The sequence below is a fragment of the Cavia porcellus genome, unplaced genomic scaffold (assembly GCF_034190915.1).
Source record: "Cavia porcellus strain 051 isolate PalLab524CR breed Dunkin Hartley unplaced genomic scaffold, mCavPor4.1 scaffold_3, whole genome shotgun sequence".
NCBI classification, from domain to species: domain Eukaryota; kingdom Metazoa; phylum Chordata; class Mammalia; order Rodentia; family Caviidae; genus Cavia; species Cavia porcellus.
Window position 1 is genome coordinate 46138458 of NW_026947486.1, and position 19224 is coordinate 46157681.

A 19224-nucleotide genomic window follows, 5' to 3' on the forward strand; every position below is an offset into this window, starting at 1 on the left:
CTACTCCTATGTCTTCAAGGTTTCTACCCAATTTGACTTCCAATAGATTTAGTGTTTCTGTTTTTACATTCAGATCTTTGACCCATTTAGATTTTAATTTAGTACATGGTGATAGACATGGGTCTAGCTTTAGTTTTCGGCAAATGGATAGCAATTTTATCCAGCACCATTTATTAAAGAGACTGTCTTTCTTCCAATGAACCTGCTTGGCTCCTTTATCAAAGATAAGGTGGTTGAGTGTGTTTGTAGTTGTGGTTGTATCTTCTAATCTATTCCATTGATCTTTGGCTCTGTTTTGATTCCAATACCATGTTGATTTTATTACTGTTGCTTTGTAGTATAACTTCAAGTCAGGTATTGTGATGCCTCCTGCTTTGTGTTGCTGCTTAGAATTGCCTTTGCGATTCTAGGTCTCTTCTGGTTCCAGATGAAATTTAGGAGTGATTTCTCTAGATCTATAAGGTATGTTGATGGTATTTCTATTGGAAATGGCCATCTTCACAATGTTTGTTCTTCCTATCCATGAGCAAGGGATGTCTTTCCATTTTCTGAGATCATCCTCAATTCCTTTTTCAGTGTATTATAATTTTCACTGTATAAGTCTTTCACTTCTTTCATAAGAGTAATTTCTAAATATTTCATTTTTTGCTTGCTAATGTGAAGAGTGCAGCTTCTCTTATTTCCCTCTCTGTGCTTTTGTTGTTCGTGTATAGGAATACTATTGATTTCTGAGTATTGATTTTGTATCCAGCCACATTACTGAATTTATTTATTGTATCTAAGAGTCTTTCAATGGAGTTTAGGGGGTCTTCTATGTAGAGTATCATGTCATCTGCAAACAATGATAATTTAAATTCTTCTTTTCCTATCTTTACCGCTTTTATTTCTCTTTCTTGCCTAATTGCTCTGGCTAGTACTTCCAGGACTATATTAAATAGGAGTTGTAATAAAGGACATCCTTGTCTTTTTTTTTTTTATTTAAGAGGAAAAAGAGAAAAACACAAAACAAACCAAAGCGGCATAAGGGTACACGCAATACAGAACTACAAAACAAAACAAAACAAAACAAAACAAAAAACCATAACAGTAAGAAATTACCTGCTAGTAGATTACACACTATTTTCTTGAAAATAGTTCCTCAAATCACAGTATCAAAGAACACAAGGTGGACTTTCAAACAGGGAGACTGCAAACAGCTGTGTTCAATGTTCCAAAAACATTGATAAAGTCAGCTATTTAACACCCCCAAACACACTTGCTGTTATATCCGTTAGAGCTCCTTTTCTTTTTCTTTTTTCCCTCTCTTTTTTACAACAAAATTTACACATCTTGGATTTTATTACTCCTTAGTGCTTATTACTTTCTTTGGGGGGGGGGAAGAATACAGTCAAATATGGCAAAACAAAGCTGTCAGTCAATACCAAGGATAGACGTAGCACATGGTGTAGAACAGAGTACAAGTTTATCAACAATGGTTATCAACGTTGTCCCTTGTTTCCTTAAAAAGAATTGTCTATCTTATTAGATATTATAAAGTTGGACAAAACAGTAGAGAACAAGACCAATAAAACTTAGGCATTGTAAACATTACAGGACTTCCAAAGAAGACAATAGTCAAACCAGAATGGGTATCTTAGTGAATCTTATTGTCTTCAAAGTAGTTGCCTATGTCTTCAAACTTGATACTATCATATAGAATGGAACAGAGTCTAATCAGTCAAAACAAGATCGTGGGAGTACTACAGGACTTCAAAACAAGTTAATAGGAAATCGAAAAGAGTTACTATTTATATATCCTAATTTTTTTGAATTTTTTCTTTAATTAAGACAAACATAAGAAATGACTAAATAATTTTTTTGAAACAATAAGGGGGAGATTGAGATAAAACAGGACATAACAATATAACAATAGAGGTCACAGCATGACTGTTTCAATAACCTAGTACTTCACCACCTTATAACCTGACTTAATAGTAGTTACCATAGTGTCTTTTTCCTTTAAATATTTGGATAAAACTTCATATACTCTAGCTTCAAATATTTTCATATCAAGAAGCCCAGAATAAAGCCTTTCTAATTAATCAGTGAAAACTTTATAAGGCTTCAAGGCTACCTAATGGGGAATCATGATTACCACATATTTTTATATATTTGAATCATTACTTACATTAGGGAAACTATTCGGTATTCACACATGCGAGATTGATTTATTTCACTTATGAGTATGGTCTCAAGCTGCGCCCATTTATTGATAAATATCTCAATGTGATCCTTCTTTATAGCTGAATAATACTCCATTGTATAGAAATACCACAACTTTTTTATCCATTCCTCAGTTGATGGGCACTTGGGTTGTTTCCAAGATCTGGCGATTACAAATTGTGCTGCTATAAACATAGGTGCACATATATCACTGTGGTATGATGCTTTCAGTTCTTCTGGGAATATGCCTAGAAGTGGAATAGCTGGAATAAATGGGATTTCCAGTCCCAACTTTTTGAGAAATCTCCAGACAGATCTCCACAAAGGCTGTACCAGTCTACACTCCCACCAGCAGTGCAGGAGAGTTCCTTTTTCCCCACAGCCTCTCCAGCATTTGTTGTCGGTTTTCTTGATCCTGGCCATTCTTTCAGGAGTGAGATGGTATCTCAGTGTGGTTTTAATTTGCATTTCTCTAATGACCAATGATGATGAGCATTTTTTCATGTATTTATTTGCCATTTGCATTTCTTCATCTGAGAATTGCATATTCATCTCAGATGCCCATTTTTGGATTGGATCTTTGAATTTCGGAGGTCTGAGTTTCTTTAATTCTTTGTATGTTTTAGACAAGAGGCCCTTGTCTGAGAGAGAGTTCACTAAAATCTTTTCCCAGTTTGTGGGTTTTCTTTTCACTATGCTGGAGATTTCTTTTGACATGCAGAAACTTTTTAATAAGAAGTGGTCCCAGTTATTGATTCTGGGAAGTATTTCCCGTGCGGTTTGAGTCCTGTTCATGAATTCTTTACCTACTCCTATGTCTCCAAGGTTTCTACCTATTTTGTCTTCCAATAGATTTAGTGTTTCTGTTTTAATATTCAGATCTTTGACCCATTTAGATTTTAATTTAGTACATGGTGATAGGCATGGGTCTAGCTTTAGTTTTCGGCAAATGGAGAGCCAGTTTTTCCAGCACCATTTATTAAAGAGACTGTCGTTCTTCCAGTGAACCTGCTTGGCTCCTTTATCGAAAATAAGGTGGTTGAGTGTGTTCGTAGTTGTGGTTGTATCTTCTAATCTATTCCACTGATCTTCAGCTCTGTTTTGATTCCAATACCATGTTGATTTTACTACTGTTGCTTTGTAGTATAACTTCAAGTCAGGGTTTGTGATGCCTCCTGCTTTGTCTTTGCTGCTTAGAATTGCCTTTGCGATTCTAGGTCTCTTCTGGTTCCAGATGAAATTTAGGAGTGATTTCTCTAGATCTATAAGGTATGTTGATGGTATTTCTATTGGGATTGCATTGAATCTGTATAACAGTTTTGGGAGAATGGCCATTTTCACAATGTTTGTTCTTCCTATCCATGAGCAAGGGATGTCTTTCCATTTTCTGAGATCATCTTCAATTTCCTTTTTCAGTGTATTATAATTTTCACTGTATAAGTCTTTCGCTTCTTTTGTAAGAGTAATTCCTAAATATTTCATTTTTTTGCTTGCTAATGTGAATAGTCCAGTTTCTCTTATTTCCCTCTCTGTAATTTTGTTGTTCGTGTATAGGAATGCTATTGATTTCTGAGTATTGATTTTGTATCCAGCCACATTACTGAATTTATTTATTGTATCTAAGAGTATTTCAATGGAGTTTAGGGGGTCTTCTATGTAGAGTATCATGTCATCTGCAAACAATGATAATTTAACTTCTTCTTTTCCTATCTTTACCCCTTTTATTTCTCTTTCTTGCCTAATTGCTCTGGCTAGTACTTCCAATACTATATTAAAGAGGAGTGGTGATAAAGGACATCCTTGTCTTGTACCCGATTTTAAAATAAAGGCTTTCAATTTTTGGCCATTTAGTATGATGCTGGCTGTTGGTTTGTCATAAATGGCCTTTATTATATTGAGGTAAAGACCATTTATTCCAATTTTCTGTAAAGTTCTTATCATGAATAAGTGTTGGACCTTATCGAAGGCTTTTTCTGCATCTATAGAGATGATCATGTGATTCTTATTTTTGGCTTTATTGATATGGTGGATTACATTTATTGATTTGCGTATGTTGAACCATCCTTGCATTCCTGGGATGAATCCCACTTGGTCATGGTGTATAATCTTCTTGATGATTTGCTGGATCCTATTTGCCAATATTTTATTGAGGACTTTTGCATCTGTGTTCATTAGGGAGATCGGTCTATAGTTCTCTTTTATAGTTGGGTCTTTCTCAGGTTTTGGTACTAGAGTAATATTTGCTTCCAGGAATGACTTAGGAAGGATTGCTTCCCTTTCAATTTCATTGAATAGTTTGAGGAGTGTCGGCATTAGGTCTTCTTTATATTTCTTGTAGAATTCTGCAGTGAATCCATCTGGGCCTGGGCTCTTCTTGGTGGGCAAGGACCCAATTACATTCTCAATTTCATTAGCAGAGATTGGGTTATTCAACAGTTTTATATCCTCTTGATCTAGCTTTGGTACTTCATATGCTTCTAAGAATCTGTCTATTTCTTCTGTGTTATCAAACTTTTGAGAGTAGAGGTTTTCGAAATAGGTGTTGATGATCCTCTGTATTTCTATTGGGTCTGTAGTGATTTCTCCTTTTTCATTTCTTATTGCATGAATTTGAGCTTTTTCTTTCCTTTTTTTAATAAGGTTGGCTAGGGGCTTATCGATTTTATTTATTCTTTCAAAGAACCAACTCTTTGATTCGTTGATTCTTTGGATTGTTTTCTTAGTCTCTATTGCATTGATTTCTGCTCTGATTCTTATAATTTCCTCTCTTCTTTTGGCTTTGGGCTTGACTTGCTCTTCTTTTTCTAGCTGTTTGAGGTGTAGCATCAAGTTATTTACTTGTATTCGTTCTGTTTTCCTGATGTGGGAACTCAGTGCAATAAATTTTCCTCTCAGAACGGCTTTCATTGCATCCCACAGATTCCGGTAAGTTGTATCTGCATTTTCATTTTCTTTTAGTTATTGTTTAATTTCTTCTTTAATTTCTTCTGTGACCCACTGATTACTCAAGAGTGTGTTATTTAGTTTTCATGTGTTTGCGGAATTTTTGCAGTATCCTTTGTCATTAATTTCTAATTTCAGAGCGCTATGATCCGATAATATGCAAGGGATGATTTCAACTCTTTTGCATTTGCTTAAATATGTTCTGTGAGCTAATATATGGTCTATTTTAGAAAATGGTCCATGTACTGCTGAGAAGAATGTGTATTCTAATGTTGTTGGGTGGAACATTCTGTATATGTCTATCAAACCCATTTGTTCACAGGTGTGATTCAGTTCTGTTATTTCTTTGCTCATTTTCTGTCTGGTTGATCTGTCCCTTGGTGTCAGTGGTGTATTAAGGTCTCCTGTTACAATTGTGTTACTGATAATTTGAGTTTTCATTTCTGTTAATAATTGTTTTATATAACTGGGTGCTCTGGAGTTTGGTGCGTATATATTTAAGATAGTTATCTCTTCCTCTTGGAGTTTTCCCCTTACGAGTATGTAGTGACCTTCTTTGTCCTTTATGGTCATTGTTGGTTTAAAGTTCACGTTGTCTGCAAACAGAATGGCTACTCCTGCCTTTTTTTGGATTCCTGCTGCATGAAGAATTGTTTTCCATCCTTTGACTTTCAGTCTGTGAGTATCTTTCTGGGTTAGATGGGTTTCCTGTAAACAGCATATGGTTGGATTTTGTTTCTTGATCCATTCTGCTAGTCTGTTTCTTTTGATTGGTGCATTGAGACCATTTACATTAATGGTTATTACTGTTAAATGCTGGTTAATTGTAGGAATGTTATCTCTCTGCTGTTGCATCTTTATCTTTCAGTTCTGTTTAATTATTTGCTTTGCTTAGTGGTTTTTTCCTTTGTGTATCTAAACTGTCTTTCAATATTTTTTGCAGGGTTGGTTTGGTGTTCATGAAGTTCTTCAGCTGTTCTTTGTCATGGAAGTATCGTATTGCACCATCTATTTTGAATGATAGTTTTGCAGGATATATCAGTCTTGGTTGGAAATCATTTTGCTTTAGGATCTGGAATACTTCACTCCATGCTCTTCTTGACTCTATCGTTTGTGCTGAGAAGTCTGCTGTGATTCTGATAGGTTTTCCTTTATAAGTGATTTGTCTTTTCTCTCTGGCAGCTTTTAATAATCTATTCTTGTGTTGGATTTCTGGAATGGTGACTATTATATGTCTGGGTGTAGTTTTATTTTGGTTATGACTGTTTGGAGTTCTATATGCTTCACTGATCCTGATGTCAGTTTCTGATCTCATGCTTGGGAAATTTTCAGCTATTACTTCTCTAAATATCCTCCTGACGTCCTTCATGTTGTCTCCCTCTCTTTCATTAATCCCTATCATTCTTATGTTATTCTTCTTTGCATCGTCTTGCAGTTGTTGAATTGTTGTTTCCTGGTTCCTTGTTATTTTCAAAAGATCTTTCCTTTCCTGTTCACTAGCTGCAATCCTGTCTTCAAGGTCTGAAATTCTATCTTCACTTTCATTAAGGCGGTTTTTACAACTTTCAGTGGAGTTTTTTATTTCCTGTATATCTCTGTGCATCTGCATTATGTATTCTGTTTGTTTCTTATATTGCTCGTCTAGGGATTCTATCTTTTTGTTTAGTTCCTCCAATTTTTTATCTGTGTTTTCTTTAGATATATTTAGAATCTCATTTCTTTTATCATTTCTTCTTTTATCTGGGAGATTATTTCGAGTTTGAATTTCTTTAAAGCTTCCTGGAGTTGCTTGTCAATTTCAGTGGCTATTGTGTCCGATATATGAGGTGGATGGGATATATTTTCTTCTATATACATCGCTCCTAGGGTTTCTTGAGATGGGCTGGAGGTTTGAGGTTGTAATTTGGTCTTTCATTTTGTCATTTTCCTATATTTCTGTGTTTCAAGTGTTACTTGAAAGCTTCCTCAGGATCTGTTGAAAATCCCCTTCTATGTTTGGAGCTACTGGGACTCTGGCGCCACGCTACTCCAAGCCATTAGGCCTACAGAACCAGTGGCCCTCCTCTGCCTGCTCAGAACTCCACAGTTCCAGACAAGCTGGGCCTCAGGGACACTGTGTGCCCACCTGCCCCTTGGAAGCTCCACAGTTCTTCAATCGCAGCCGGGTTAGGGTACTCACCACAGGCCGCAGTGCTTCAGGAACCTGTGGACCCTCCCTGGTTGCAGAGATATCCACAGTCCTCCAGACACGCAGAGAGGCCAGTGAGGGCACCCCAGATCTGCCCAGCTCCTCCTCTGCATACCTGTGGCCAGGCGCGGCAGCTAAACAGGCTGGGCTAGGCTGGTAGTGTGGGCCAGCCCACCTATCGGGAGCTCAGCAGGTCTCCAAATGAAGCCGGGAATGGGGAGGCTGATGTGGAAGCCTTAAACCCACCTCTCTCCTTCACTGCACCTGGAAGCCTGAGGGAACTCCAGCAGTCTGGGCGCAGAAATCCAGAGTCCTCCAGACATGCAGAGAGGCCAGTGAGGGCACCCCAGTTCTGCCCAGCTCCTCCTCTGCATACCTGTGGCCAGGCGCGGCAGCTAAACAGGCTGGGCTAGGCTGGTAGTGTGGGCCAGCCCACCTATTGGGAGCTCAGCAGGTCTCCAAATGAAGCCGGGAATGGGGAGGCTGATGTGGAAGCCTTAAACCCACCTCTCTCCTTCACTGCACCTGGAAGCCTGAGGGAACTCCAGCAGTCTGGGCGCAGAAATCCAGAGTCCTCCAGACACGCAGAGAGGCCAGTGAGGGCACCCCAGTTCTGCCCAGCTCCTCCTCTGCAGACCTGTGGCCAGGCGCGGCAGCTAAACAGGCTGGGCTAGGCTGGTAGTGTGGGCCAGCCCACCTATTGGGAGCTCAGCAGGTCTCCAAATGAAGCCGGGAATGGGGAGGCTGATGTGGAAGCCTTAAACCCACCTCTCTCCTTCACTGCACCTGGAAGCCTGAGGGAACTCCAGCAGTCTGGGCGCAGAAATCCAGAGTCCTCCAGACACGCAGAGAGGCCAGTGAGGGCACCCCAGTTCTGCCCAGCTCCTCCTCTGCAGACCTGTGGCCAGGCGCGGCAGCTAAACAGGCTGGGCTAGGCTGGTAGTGTGGGCCAGCCCACCTATTGGGAGCTCAGCAGGTCTCCAAATGAAGCCGGGAATGGGGAGGCTGATGTGGAAGCCTTAAACCCACCTCTCTCCTTCACTGCACCTGGAAGCCTGAGGGAACTCCAGCAGTCTGGGCGCAGAAATCCAGAGTCCTCCAGACACGCAGAGAGGCCAGTGAGGGCACCCCAGTTCTGCCCAGCTCCTCCTCTGCAGACCTGTGGCCAGGCGAGGCAGCTAAACAGAGGACATCCTTGTCTTGTGCCTGATTATAAAGTAAAGGCTTTCAATTTTTGGCCATTTAGTATAATGCTGGCTGTTGGTGTGTTGTAAATGGCCTTTATTATATTGAGGTAAAGACCATCTATTCCAATTTTCTGTAAAGTTCTTATCATGAAGAAATTTTGGACCTTATCAAAGGCTTTTTCTGCATGTATAGAAATGATCATGTGATTCTTATTTTTGGCTTTATGATATGGTGGATTACATTTATTGATTTGCGTATGTTGAACCATCCTTGCATTCCTGGGATGAATCCCACTTGGTCATGGTGTATAATGTTCTTGATGATTTGCTGCATCCTATTTGCCAATATTTTATTGAAGATTTTTGCATCTGTGTTCATTAGGGAGATCGGTCTATAGTTCTCTTTTTTAGTTGGGTCTTTCTCAGGTTTTGGTACTAGAGTAATATTTGTTTCCAGGAATGACTTAGGAATGATTGCTTCCCTTTCAATTTCATTGAATAGTTTGAGGAGTGTCGGCATTAGGTCTTCTTTGTATTTCTTGTAGAATTCTGCAGTGAATCCATCTGGGCCTGGGCTCTTCTTGGTGGGTAAGGACTTAATTACATTTTCAATATCATTAACAGAGATTGTGTTATTCAACAGTTTTACATCCTCTTGATCTAGCTTTGGTACTTCATATGTTTCTAAGAATCTGTCTATTTCTTCTGTGTTACCAAACTTTGAGAGTAGAGGTTTTCAAAACAGGTGTTGATGATCTTCTGTATTTCTATTGGGTCTGTAGTGATTTCACCTTTTTCATTTCTTATTGCATGAATTTGAGCTTTTTCTTCCCTTTTTTAATAAGGTTGGCTAGGGGCTTATTGATTTTATTTATTCTTTCAAAGAACCTACTCTTTGATTCGTTGATTCTTTGGATTGTTTTCTTAGTCTCTATTGCATTGATTTCTGCTCTGATTTTTATAATTTCCTCTCTTCTTTTGGCTTTGGGCTTGACTTGCTCTTCTTTTTCTAGCTGTTTGAGGTGTGGCATCAAGTTATTTATTTGTATTCGTTCTGTTTTCCTGATGTGGGAACTCAGTGCAATAAATTTTCCTCTCAGAACGGCTTTCATTGCATCCCACAGATTCCGGTAAGTTGTATCTGCATTTTCATTTTCTTTTAGGTATTGTTTAATTTCTTCTTTAATTTCTTCTGTGACCCACTGATTACGCAAGAGTATGTTATTCAGTTTCCATGTGTTAGCCGGATTTTTGCAGTATCTTTTATCATTAATTTCTAATTTCACAGCGCTATGATCCGATAACATGCAAGGGATGATTTCAACTCTTTTGCATTTGTTTAAATATGTTCTGTGAGCTAATATATGGTCTATTTTAGAGAATGATCCATGTACTGCTAAGAAGAATGTGTATTCTAATGTTGTTGGGTGGAACATTCTGTATATGCCTATCAAACCCATTTGTTCACAGGTGTGATTCAGTTCTGTTATTTCTTTGCTCATTTTCTGTCTGGTTGATCTGTCCCTTGGTGTCAATGGCATATTAAGGTCTCCTGTTACAATTGTGTTACTGATAATTTGAGTCTTCATTTCTGTTAATAGTTGTTTTATATAACTGGGAGCTCTGGAGTTTTGTGCGTATATATTTAAGATAGTTATCTCTTCCTCTTGGAGTTTTCCCCTTACGAGTATGTGGTGACCTTCTTTGTCCTTTATGGTCATTATTGGTTTAAAGTTCACGTTGTCTGCATACAAAATGTCTATTCCTGCCCTTTTTTGGATTCCTGCTGCATGAAGTACTGTTTTCCATCCTTTGACTTTCAGTCTGTGAGTATCCTTCTGGGTTAGATGGGTTTCCTGTAAACAGCATATGGTTGGATTTTGTTTCTTGATTCATTCTGCTAGTCTGTTTCTTTTGATTGGTGCATTCAGACAATTTACATTAATGGTTATTACTGTTAAATGCTGGTTTATTGTTGGAATGTTATGTCTCTGCTGTTGCATCTTTATCTTTCTGTTCTGTTTAATTATTTGCTTTGCTTAGTGGTTTTCTCCTTTGTGTATCTGAACTGTCTTTCAGTATTTTTTGCAGGGTTTGTTTGGTGTTCATGAAGTTCTTTGGCTGTTCTTTGTCATGGAAGTATCGTATTTCACCATCAATTTTGAATGATAGCTTTTCAGGATACATCAGTCTAGGTTGGAAATCATTTTTCTTTAGCATCTGGAATACTTCATTCCATGCTCTTCTTGACTTTATTGTTTGTGCTGAGAAGTCTGCTGTGATTCTGATAGGTTTTCCTTTATAAGTGATCTGTCTTTTCTCTCTGACAGCTTTTAATAATCTATTCTTGTGTTGGATTTCTGGGATGGTGATTATTATATGTCTGTGTGTAGTTTTATTTTGGTTATGACTGTTTGGAGTTCTATATGCTTCACTGATCCTGATGTCGGTTTCTGATCTCACGCTTGGGAAATTTTCAGCCATTACCTCCCTAAATATCCTCTTGACATCCTTTATGTTGTCTCCTTCTTTTTCATTAATCCCTACCATTCTTACGTTATTCTTCTTTGCATCATCTTGCAGTTGTTGAATTGTTGTTTCCTGATTCCTTGTTATTTTTAAAAGATCTTTCCTTTCCTGTTCACTAGCTGCAATCCTGCCTTCAAGGTCTGAAATTCTATCTTCACTTTCATTAACGCAGTTTTTACAACTTTCAGTGGAGTTTTTTGTTTCCTGTATATCTCTGTGCATCTGCATTATGTAGTCTGTTTGTTTCTTATATTGCTCGTCTAGGGATTCTATCTTTTTGTTTAGTTCCTCTAATTTTTTATCTGTGTTTTCTTTAGATATATTCAGAATCTCTTTCATTTCTTTTATCATTTCTTCTTTTATCTGGGAGATTATTTCGAGTTTGAATTGCTTTAAAGCTTCTTGGAGTTGCTTATCAATTTCAGTAGCTATTGTGTCCAATATTTGAGGTGAATGGCATATATTTTCTTATATATACATTGCTCTTAGGGTTTTTTGAGATGTGCTGGAGGTTTGAGGTTGTAATTTGGTCTTTTGTTTTGTCATTTTCCTATATTTCTGTGTTTCAAGTGTTATTTGAAAGCTTCCTCAGGATCTGTTGAAAATCCCCTTCTATGTTTGCAGCTACTGAGACTCTGGCACCACACGACCCCAAGCCACTGGGCCTGCAGAACCAATGGCCCTCCTCTGCCTGCTCAGAACTCCGCAGTTCCAGACAAGCTGGGCCTCAGGGACACTGTGCGCCGACCTGCCCCTTGGAAGCTCCATAGCTCTTCAATCGCAGCCGGGTTAGGGTACTCACCACAAGCCATGGTGCCTCAGGAACCTGTGATCCCTTCCTGCTTGCAGAGATATCCACAGTCCTCCAGACACACAGAGAGGCTGATGCAGGCTCCCCAGATCTGCCCAGCGCCTCCTCTGCACACCGATGGCTAGGTGAGGCTGCGAAACAGGGTGGGCTCCGGGGATAGTGTGGCCCGCCCACCCATCGGAAGCTCAGCAGTTCTCCAAGTGCAGCCAGGATGGGGAGGCAGGTGTAGAGGCCTCAAACCCACTTCTCCACTTCACTGCACCCAGAAGCCTGGAGGGTCCGGAACAGTCTGAGATTTGGGCAGAGTGTGCTGAGCACACACCACAGACCGCGGTGCCTCCGGAACCTGGGATCCCTCCCTGCTTGCTGAGATCCAAACTCTGACTTTCTAATGTCAAAAGCTTTTATTTTCCTTTCCTTGATGTTCTAGGCAGTTTTACTAGATAACTCTGAGTGTTGGGAATGGTTCCATATAGTTTTATGATTGTGTGGTTTTATAACAAGAGCTACTGCTGATCATGTGCCCTCGTATAAGAGCTATGTTATTTCAACCATTTAAATCATCATATGTGAGTCCAAATGCTACCTGCTTTCATTATCCTGCAAACAGATAATGGATCAAAGATCTAAACATCAAAACAGAAGCATTAAACCTTATGGAAGTTAAAATAGTTAAAACAATTGAAGACATATGTGTAGGAAAGGATCTTCTGAATCAAACATCAATTGCAAAAGAAATAGCAGCATGGGTCAACTAATGGCATTATATCACACTAAAAGATTTGTGCAGTGAGAGATTCCATGATTAGAATGAAGAGAAAAACCTACAGAATGGAAAAACACTTTGTCTGCTATTCCTCAAAGAGAACTAATATTTAGAATATACAAAGAACTCAGGAAATTGAACCACCTAAATCAAAGATCCAGTTAAGAAATATTCTAGAGAAATAAATACTTCCCAGATGAAAAATTCAAATGTTTAAAAAATATATAAAAAATGTTCAGCATCTCCAGCCATTAGAGAAATGCAAATCAAAGCAATGTTAAGAAAACACATGTTACAATCCAGGGAACTATGCTGCTGGAGTAGGGAACTGGGATCATGGTGGGAGAGAGTTCCTGTTCACCATCCTGAGCCTCAGGAGAGTTTAAGATCATTGCTTCCATTTGTCAAGGATGCATCAAGCTTCCAACCACACTGGACTGGGCTCTGCAGGTTTCAGGCCTGCCTGGGCCATGCCCAGCAATATTCTTCCAATCTGGGGAACTGGGCTGCCAAAAGAGTGAACTGTGCTACCAGAGGAGGTGAGTTCCTCCACATCATCCCAAGCACCAGGAGAATTTAAGATCATCACTCCCAGTGGTCAATGATGTGCCCAGCTTCCAGCTAAACTAGACCAAAGGTTTCAAGCTTGCCTGGGCCACACCCAGTGATCTTCTTTCAATCTGGTGCACTATGCTACTGGAGGAGGGAACTGGGCTGCAAGAGGAGGTAGGTTCCTGCTCACCATCCCCACCCCAGGGCAGATTAAGATCATTACTCCCAGTGATCAAGGAGGTGCCCAAGTCCCAGCCAGCTGACATTGGGCTTGGGAGGTTTTGTGGCTGACCAGATTATACCAAGTGACATTCTTCAATCAGGGGAGTTGGAAGCATGTGAAGTGAGTTCCTACCCATTTGTCCTTGCCTAGGAGAGCTTTGGATCATCATGCACAATGATGGGGTGCCCACCCAGCTTCCTAGAACACTGGAGGTGGAATGGAAGATCCCGTGGGCCTGACTGGACCACACTCAGCAACCTTCATTCTGTCCCAGGATCCCAGGGCATAGAAGATGATGTCCAACACGCCCAAGGGAAGCCTTGGAACAACACTTGAAACACAAGAATATAGGAAAAATGACAAAATGAAAGAAGAAAATGCAATCTCAAACTTCCTTCCATTCCCAAGAAAGCCTAGGAGGCATGTAGATAGAAAAAAATATATGCCATGCACCGGAAATACCTGAAACCACAGGAACTGAAATAAAGAAGCCACTCTGGGAAGCTTTAAAGAAATTCAAACTAGAAATAATCTCCTAAGTAAAAGAAGAAATGATAAAAGTAATGAAAGAGATGCTGAACAATTCTAAAGAAGACACAGTTAAAAAAATTAGAGGAACAAAGCAAAAAGATAGAAGCCCTGGATTAAAATATAAGAAACAAACAGAATACATGAAGCAGACTCAAAAAGATACACAGGAAATCAAAAATTCCATGGAAAGTTGTCAAAAATCACCTGAATGAAAGTAAAGATAGAATTTCAGATTTCAAAGACAGGATTGTAGCTAGTGAACAATAAAGGAAAGATCTTTCAAAAATAACAAGGAATCAGGAAACAACAATGCAATAGCTGCAAGATGATGCACAGAATAGAACACAAGACTGATAAAGACAAATGAAAAAGAAAGGGATAACAGAAATGATATCAAGAAGCTATTTGCAGAAGCAACAGTTGAAAATTTCCCAAACATGAGAATGGAAACTGACATATGGATTAGTGAAGCATATAGAACCACAAAGAGCCATAACTAAAATAAAACTATAGCCAGATATATAATAATCACATCCCAGAAATCCATCATGAGAACAGAATATTAAAAGTTGTTAGAGAGAAAAGACAGATCACTTACAAAGGAAAATTTATCAGAATCATTGCAGACTTCTCAACACAAACAATGAAGTCATGAAGAGCATGGAGTGCAGTATTTCAGATCCTAAAGGAAAATGATTTCCAACCTAGACTGATGTACCCTGCAAAACTGTCCCTCAAAATTGATGGGGAAATAAGATATTTCCATGACAAAGAACAGCTGAAGAACTTGATGACCACCAACCAACACTGCAAAAAATACTGAAAGACAGTTTAGATAGACATAGGAAAAAACTACTAAGCAAGGCAAAAAATTAAACAGAATGGAAAGACAACGATGCAACAGCAGAAAGATAACATGTCAACAATAAACCAATACGTAACTGTTATAACCATTAATGAAAATGGTCTCAATTCACCAATTAAAGAAACAGAATGGCAGAATTGATCAGGAGACATTCAACCATATGCTATCTACAAAAAACCCATTTAACCACAAGGATAATCACAGACTGAAAGTCAACAGATGGAAAAAAAAATATTGCATGCAACAGGAACCAAAAAAAAAAAAAGCAGGGATAGCTATTCTGTTTGCAGACAATGTGAACTTCAAACCAAGAATGATGCTAAGTCATAAAGAAGGTCACTAAATACTGGTTAGGGGAAAACTTCAAGAGGAAGAGATATCAATCTTAATATATATATATATATATATATATATATATATATATATACCAAATTCCAGAGAACCCAGTTATACAAAGCAAGTATTAATAGAAACAAAAAATCAAATTAGCAATAACACAACTATAACAGGAGATCTTAACACACCATTGACACCAAGGCACAGATCAATCAGACAGAAAATCAGCAAAGAAATAACAGAACTGAATCAAAACTATGAACAAATGGACCTGATAGACATGCACAGAAAGTTCAATGCAATAACATCAGAATATACACCTTCTCAGCAGTACATGGGGCATTCTCTAAACTAGACTATATACTAGCCCACTGAATATATTTAAATTAATGCAAAAGAATTGAAAATTTCCCATGCATGTTATCCCATTACTTTCATGGTGTTATAGCACCATGAAAGCAGAAATTAATGATAAAATAAACTTCATAAACCACCCAAACACATGGAAATTAAATAATACACTCTTGTGCATTCAATGGGTTCCAGAGGAAATTAAAGAAGAAATTAAACCATACCTACAAGCAAAGAAAAATACAAATACAACTTACCAGAGTCTGTGGGATGCAATGAAAGCAGTCCTCAGAGAAAAATTTATTGCACTTAGTTCCTACATCAGGAAAACAGAACAAATACAAATAAAAAACCTGATGCTACATTGCTGATATCCAGAAAAACACGAGGAAGTCAAGCCCAAAGCTAAAAGAAGGGAAGAAATTATAAAACTCAGAGCAGAAATCAATGCAATAGAGACTAAGAAAACAATCCAAAGTATCAATGAATCAAGGAGTTGGTTCCTTGAAAAAATAAATAACATTGATAAGCCCCTCGCCAAATTTATGTTTTAAAAAGGGAAGAAAAAGCTCAAATTCATGCAATATGGAATAAAAATGCGAATTCACTACAGGCTTTATAGAAATACAGAAGATTATCAACACTTATTTCAAAAACCCCTACTCTCATAGGTTTGATAACACAGAAGAAATGGACAGATTCCTAAAAACATATAAAGTACAAAAGCTGGACCAAGAAGAGGTAAAACTGCTGAAAACCCAATTTCTATTAATGAAATCGAAAATGTAATTAAGTCCTTACCTACAAAGACTAGCCCAGGCCCAGACGGATTCACTGTGGAATTCTACAAGAAATACAAAGAAGACTTAATCTTGGCATTCCTCAAAATCTTCAATGAAATCAAAAGGGAAGCAATCCTTTCTGAGTCACTCCTGGAAGCAAATATTACTCTAATACCAAAACCCGAGAGAGACTCAAGTGAAAAAGACAACTACAGGCCAATCTCCCTAATGAACACAGATGCAAAAATGCTCCATAAAATATTGGCAAACAGGATGCAGTAAGTCATCAAGAAGTTTATACACTACAACCAAGGGGGGTTCATCCCAGGCATGCAGGGATGATTCAGCATACATAAATCAATAAATGTAATCCACCATATCAATAAGGCCAAAAGTAAGAATCACATGATCATTTCTATAGATGCAGAAAAAGCTTTTGATAAGGTCCAACACTCATTCATGATAAGAACCTTACAGAAAATTGGAATAGATGGTCTACCTCAATATGATAAAGGCCATCTGTGACAAACCAATAGCCAGCATCATATTAAATGGCCAAAAGCTGAATGCCTTTACCTTAAAATCAGGCACAAGTCAAGGATATCCCTTATCACTGCTCCTATTAAACATAGTACTGGAAATATTAGCCAGAGCAAGTAGACAAGAGAGATAAATAATAGGGGTAAAGATAGAAAAAGAGGAAGTTAAATTATCATTATTTGCAGATGATATGATACTCTACATAGAAGACTCCCAAAACTCCATTGAAAGACTCCAAGATGTAATAAATAAGTTCAGAAATGTAGCTGGATACTAACACAATCCTCAAAAATCAATAGCATTACTATAAACCAACAACAAAATCACAGAGAGAGAAATAAGAGAAGCCACACCCTTCACACTAGCATCAAAAATAATGAAATACTTAGGAATTAATTTCACAAAAGAAGTAATTATCTAAACAGAGAATATTATAATCCCCAGAAAAAAGAAATTGAAGAGGATCTCAGAAAATGGAAAGACATCCCTTGCTCATGGATAGGAAGAATTATATTGTGAAAATTGCATTCTTCCAAAATTATTATACAAATTTAGTGTAACCCCAATGAAAATACTGTCAACATACCTCATAGGTCTAGAGATATCACTCCCAAAATTCATCTGGAAGAGAAGAGACCTAGAATAGCAAGGACAATTCTAACCAGCAAAGGCTAGACAGGAGGCATCACAATCCCTGACTTCCAGTTTTACTACAAAGCTACTGTAATAAAATCAACATGGCACTGGAATAAAAACAGATCTGAAGATCAAGGGAATAGATTACAAGATACAACCACAACTATCAACACAGTCATCATATTAAATGGCCAAAAGCTTAAGTCCTTACCTACAAAGACTAGCCCAGACCCACATGTTTATAACAGCACAGCTCTTAACAGCTCAATCCTTGAAATAGCCTGTATGACCATCAACTAATAATTGGATTAAAAGATGCGTTTATCCAATCTATATAGTGCTATACATAGATGTAGTATCTATATATGATGGAATATTTTTCTGCTATAAATAATGACAAGTTTGAGGCATACGTAGGAAAAACTGAATGCATCTGGAAAATATAATTTAACTGCATAAAATAAGTCATACACAAAAACTTGTATACTGTGTGGTATCTCTCATTTGAGTGAGACAAAGTACAAACAAAGAAAATGACAAGGAATGGATAGAAAGGAACAAGGTGACTGATCTTATCCTATAGAGAAATGGTCCAAGGGAACAAGCGATGTAGGGGAAATGAATGTAACTTCCAACTTGCTAGATATCAGATATGCTAAGTTCATGTTCCCCAAAATCAAAGAACTAATTCTAAGGAACAGCAGAGGTTAGGAGTAAGAAAAGTTTAGTGAAACAGCATTTGAGAGATAGGCAGAGAACTGAAAGTGGGTTGTCAAGGAGCCCACTTCTCAGAGGAAGTTTTATAGAGCAAAATTAAAAGGTGTGTACAATATGGATTAAGATTGTGACTAACCAATAAGATTGATTATAATTATAGCTGCTTCAACAATATTGATCTAATGAGGAACCAAATCACCTAGCAAGTGTACATGGAAAGAACAAAGACCTTCTTTATGAATGGATGGATCAGGAGTTTTGGTCAATCACTTGGGTGTCTGATGTCTGTCTAGCCTTTATTGAACAGATGTTAACAATTATCTTATCCTCTGGGGTGGTATGGAGGCCTGGTCATTCTGTAATTGCCTTGAGGCCTGGACTTCAACAAATGCAATGCCTGCCACAGTCGTAGTATATTCTCACACTCTGCATTGACTCTGTTGAGGGCCTAGACCTGTCTGATTTCCTACAATATTTCAACCTAAAGTAGCTGTATATAATAAAAGGATAAAGTGAAAGGAAGAAGGGAAAGGAAAATGAGAGGAATAAAGATGTGCCATATATATTATCATAATTCCAATCAATATAAGCATTATATGCCATAATGGGAGCTAAGACAATATCAACAAGTATGTAAAAGTTGATGATGAGCAAAAGAAGGAGAGAGGAAGAGGAAGGTGATAAGAAAAACAAAACAAGCTGTACTAAGTACATGTAACCACTTCCCAAGATGATGATAAACTGCATGAACTGTAAACATGTACTAATAAAATAAAATAATTTTTTAAAAGATCCAAAATTTTGCCTTCAACCCTAATATACAACAACCTAACTTCTCTCTTTTGTTGTGGTTATTACCTAGAAATTTCTTTGCAGCTCACAGTCTTGAGTTCTGAGTGTAGTTTCCTTATACTTTGGTACTTACTTGCTGCTTTGTAAGTCATATTTCTCAGAGTTACTCTTGGTCTTTTTTTTTTTTTTTGGTCTTTTCTCAGAGTTACTCTTAATCTTTGCTGAGACTATTTTCTTCAAGTGTTTCATATTTATTTGGAAACTTGTCAAAAT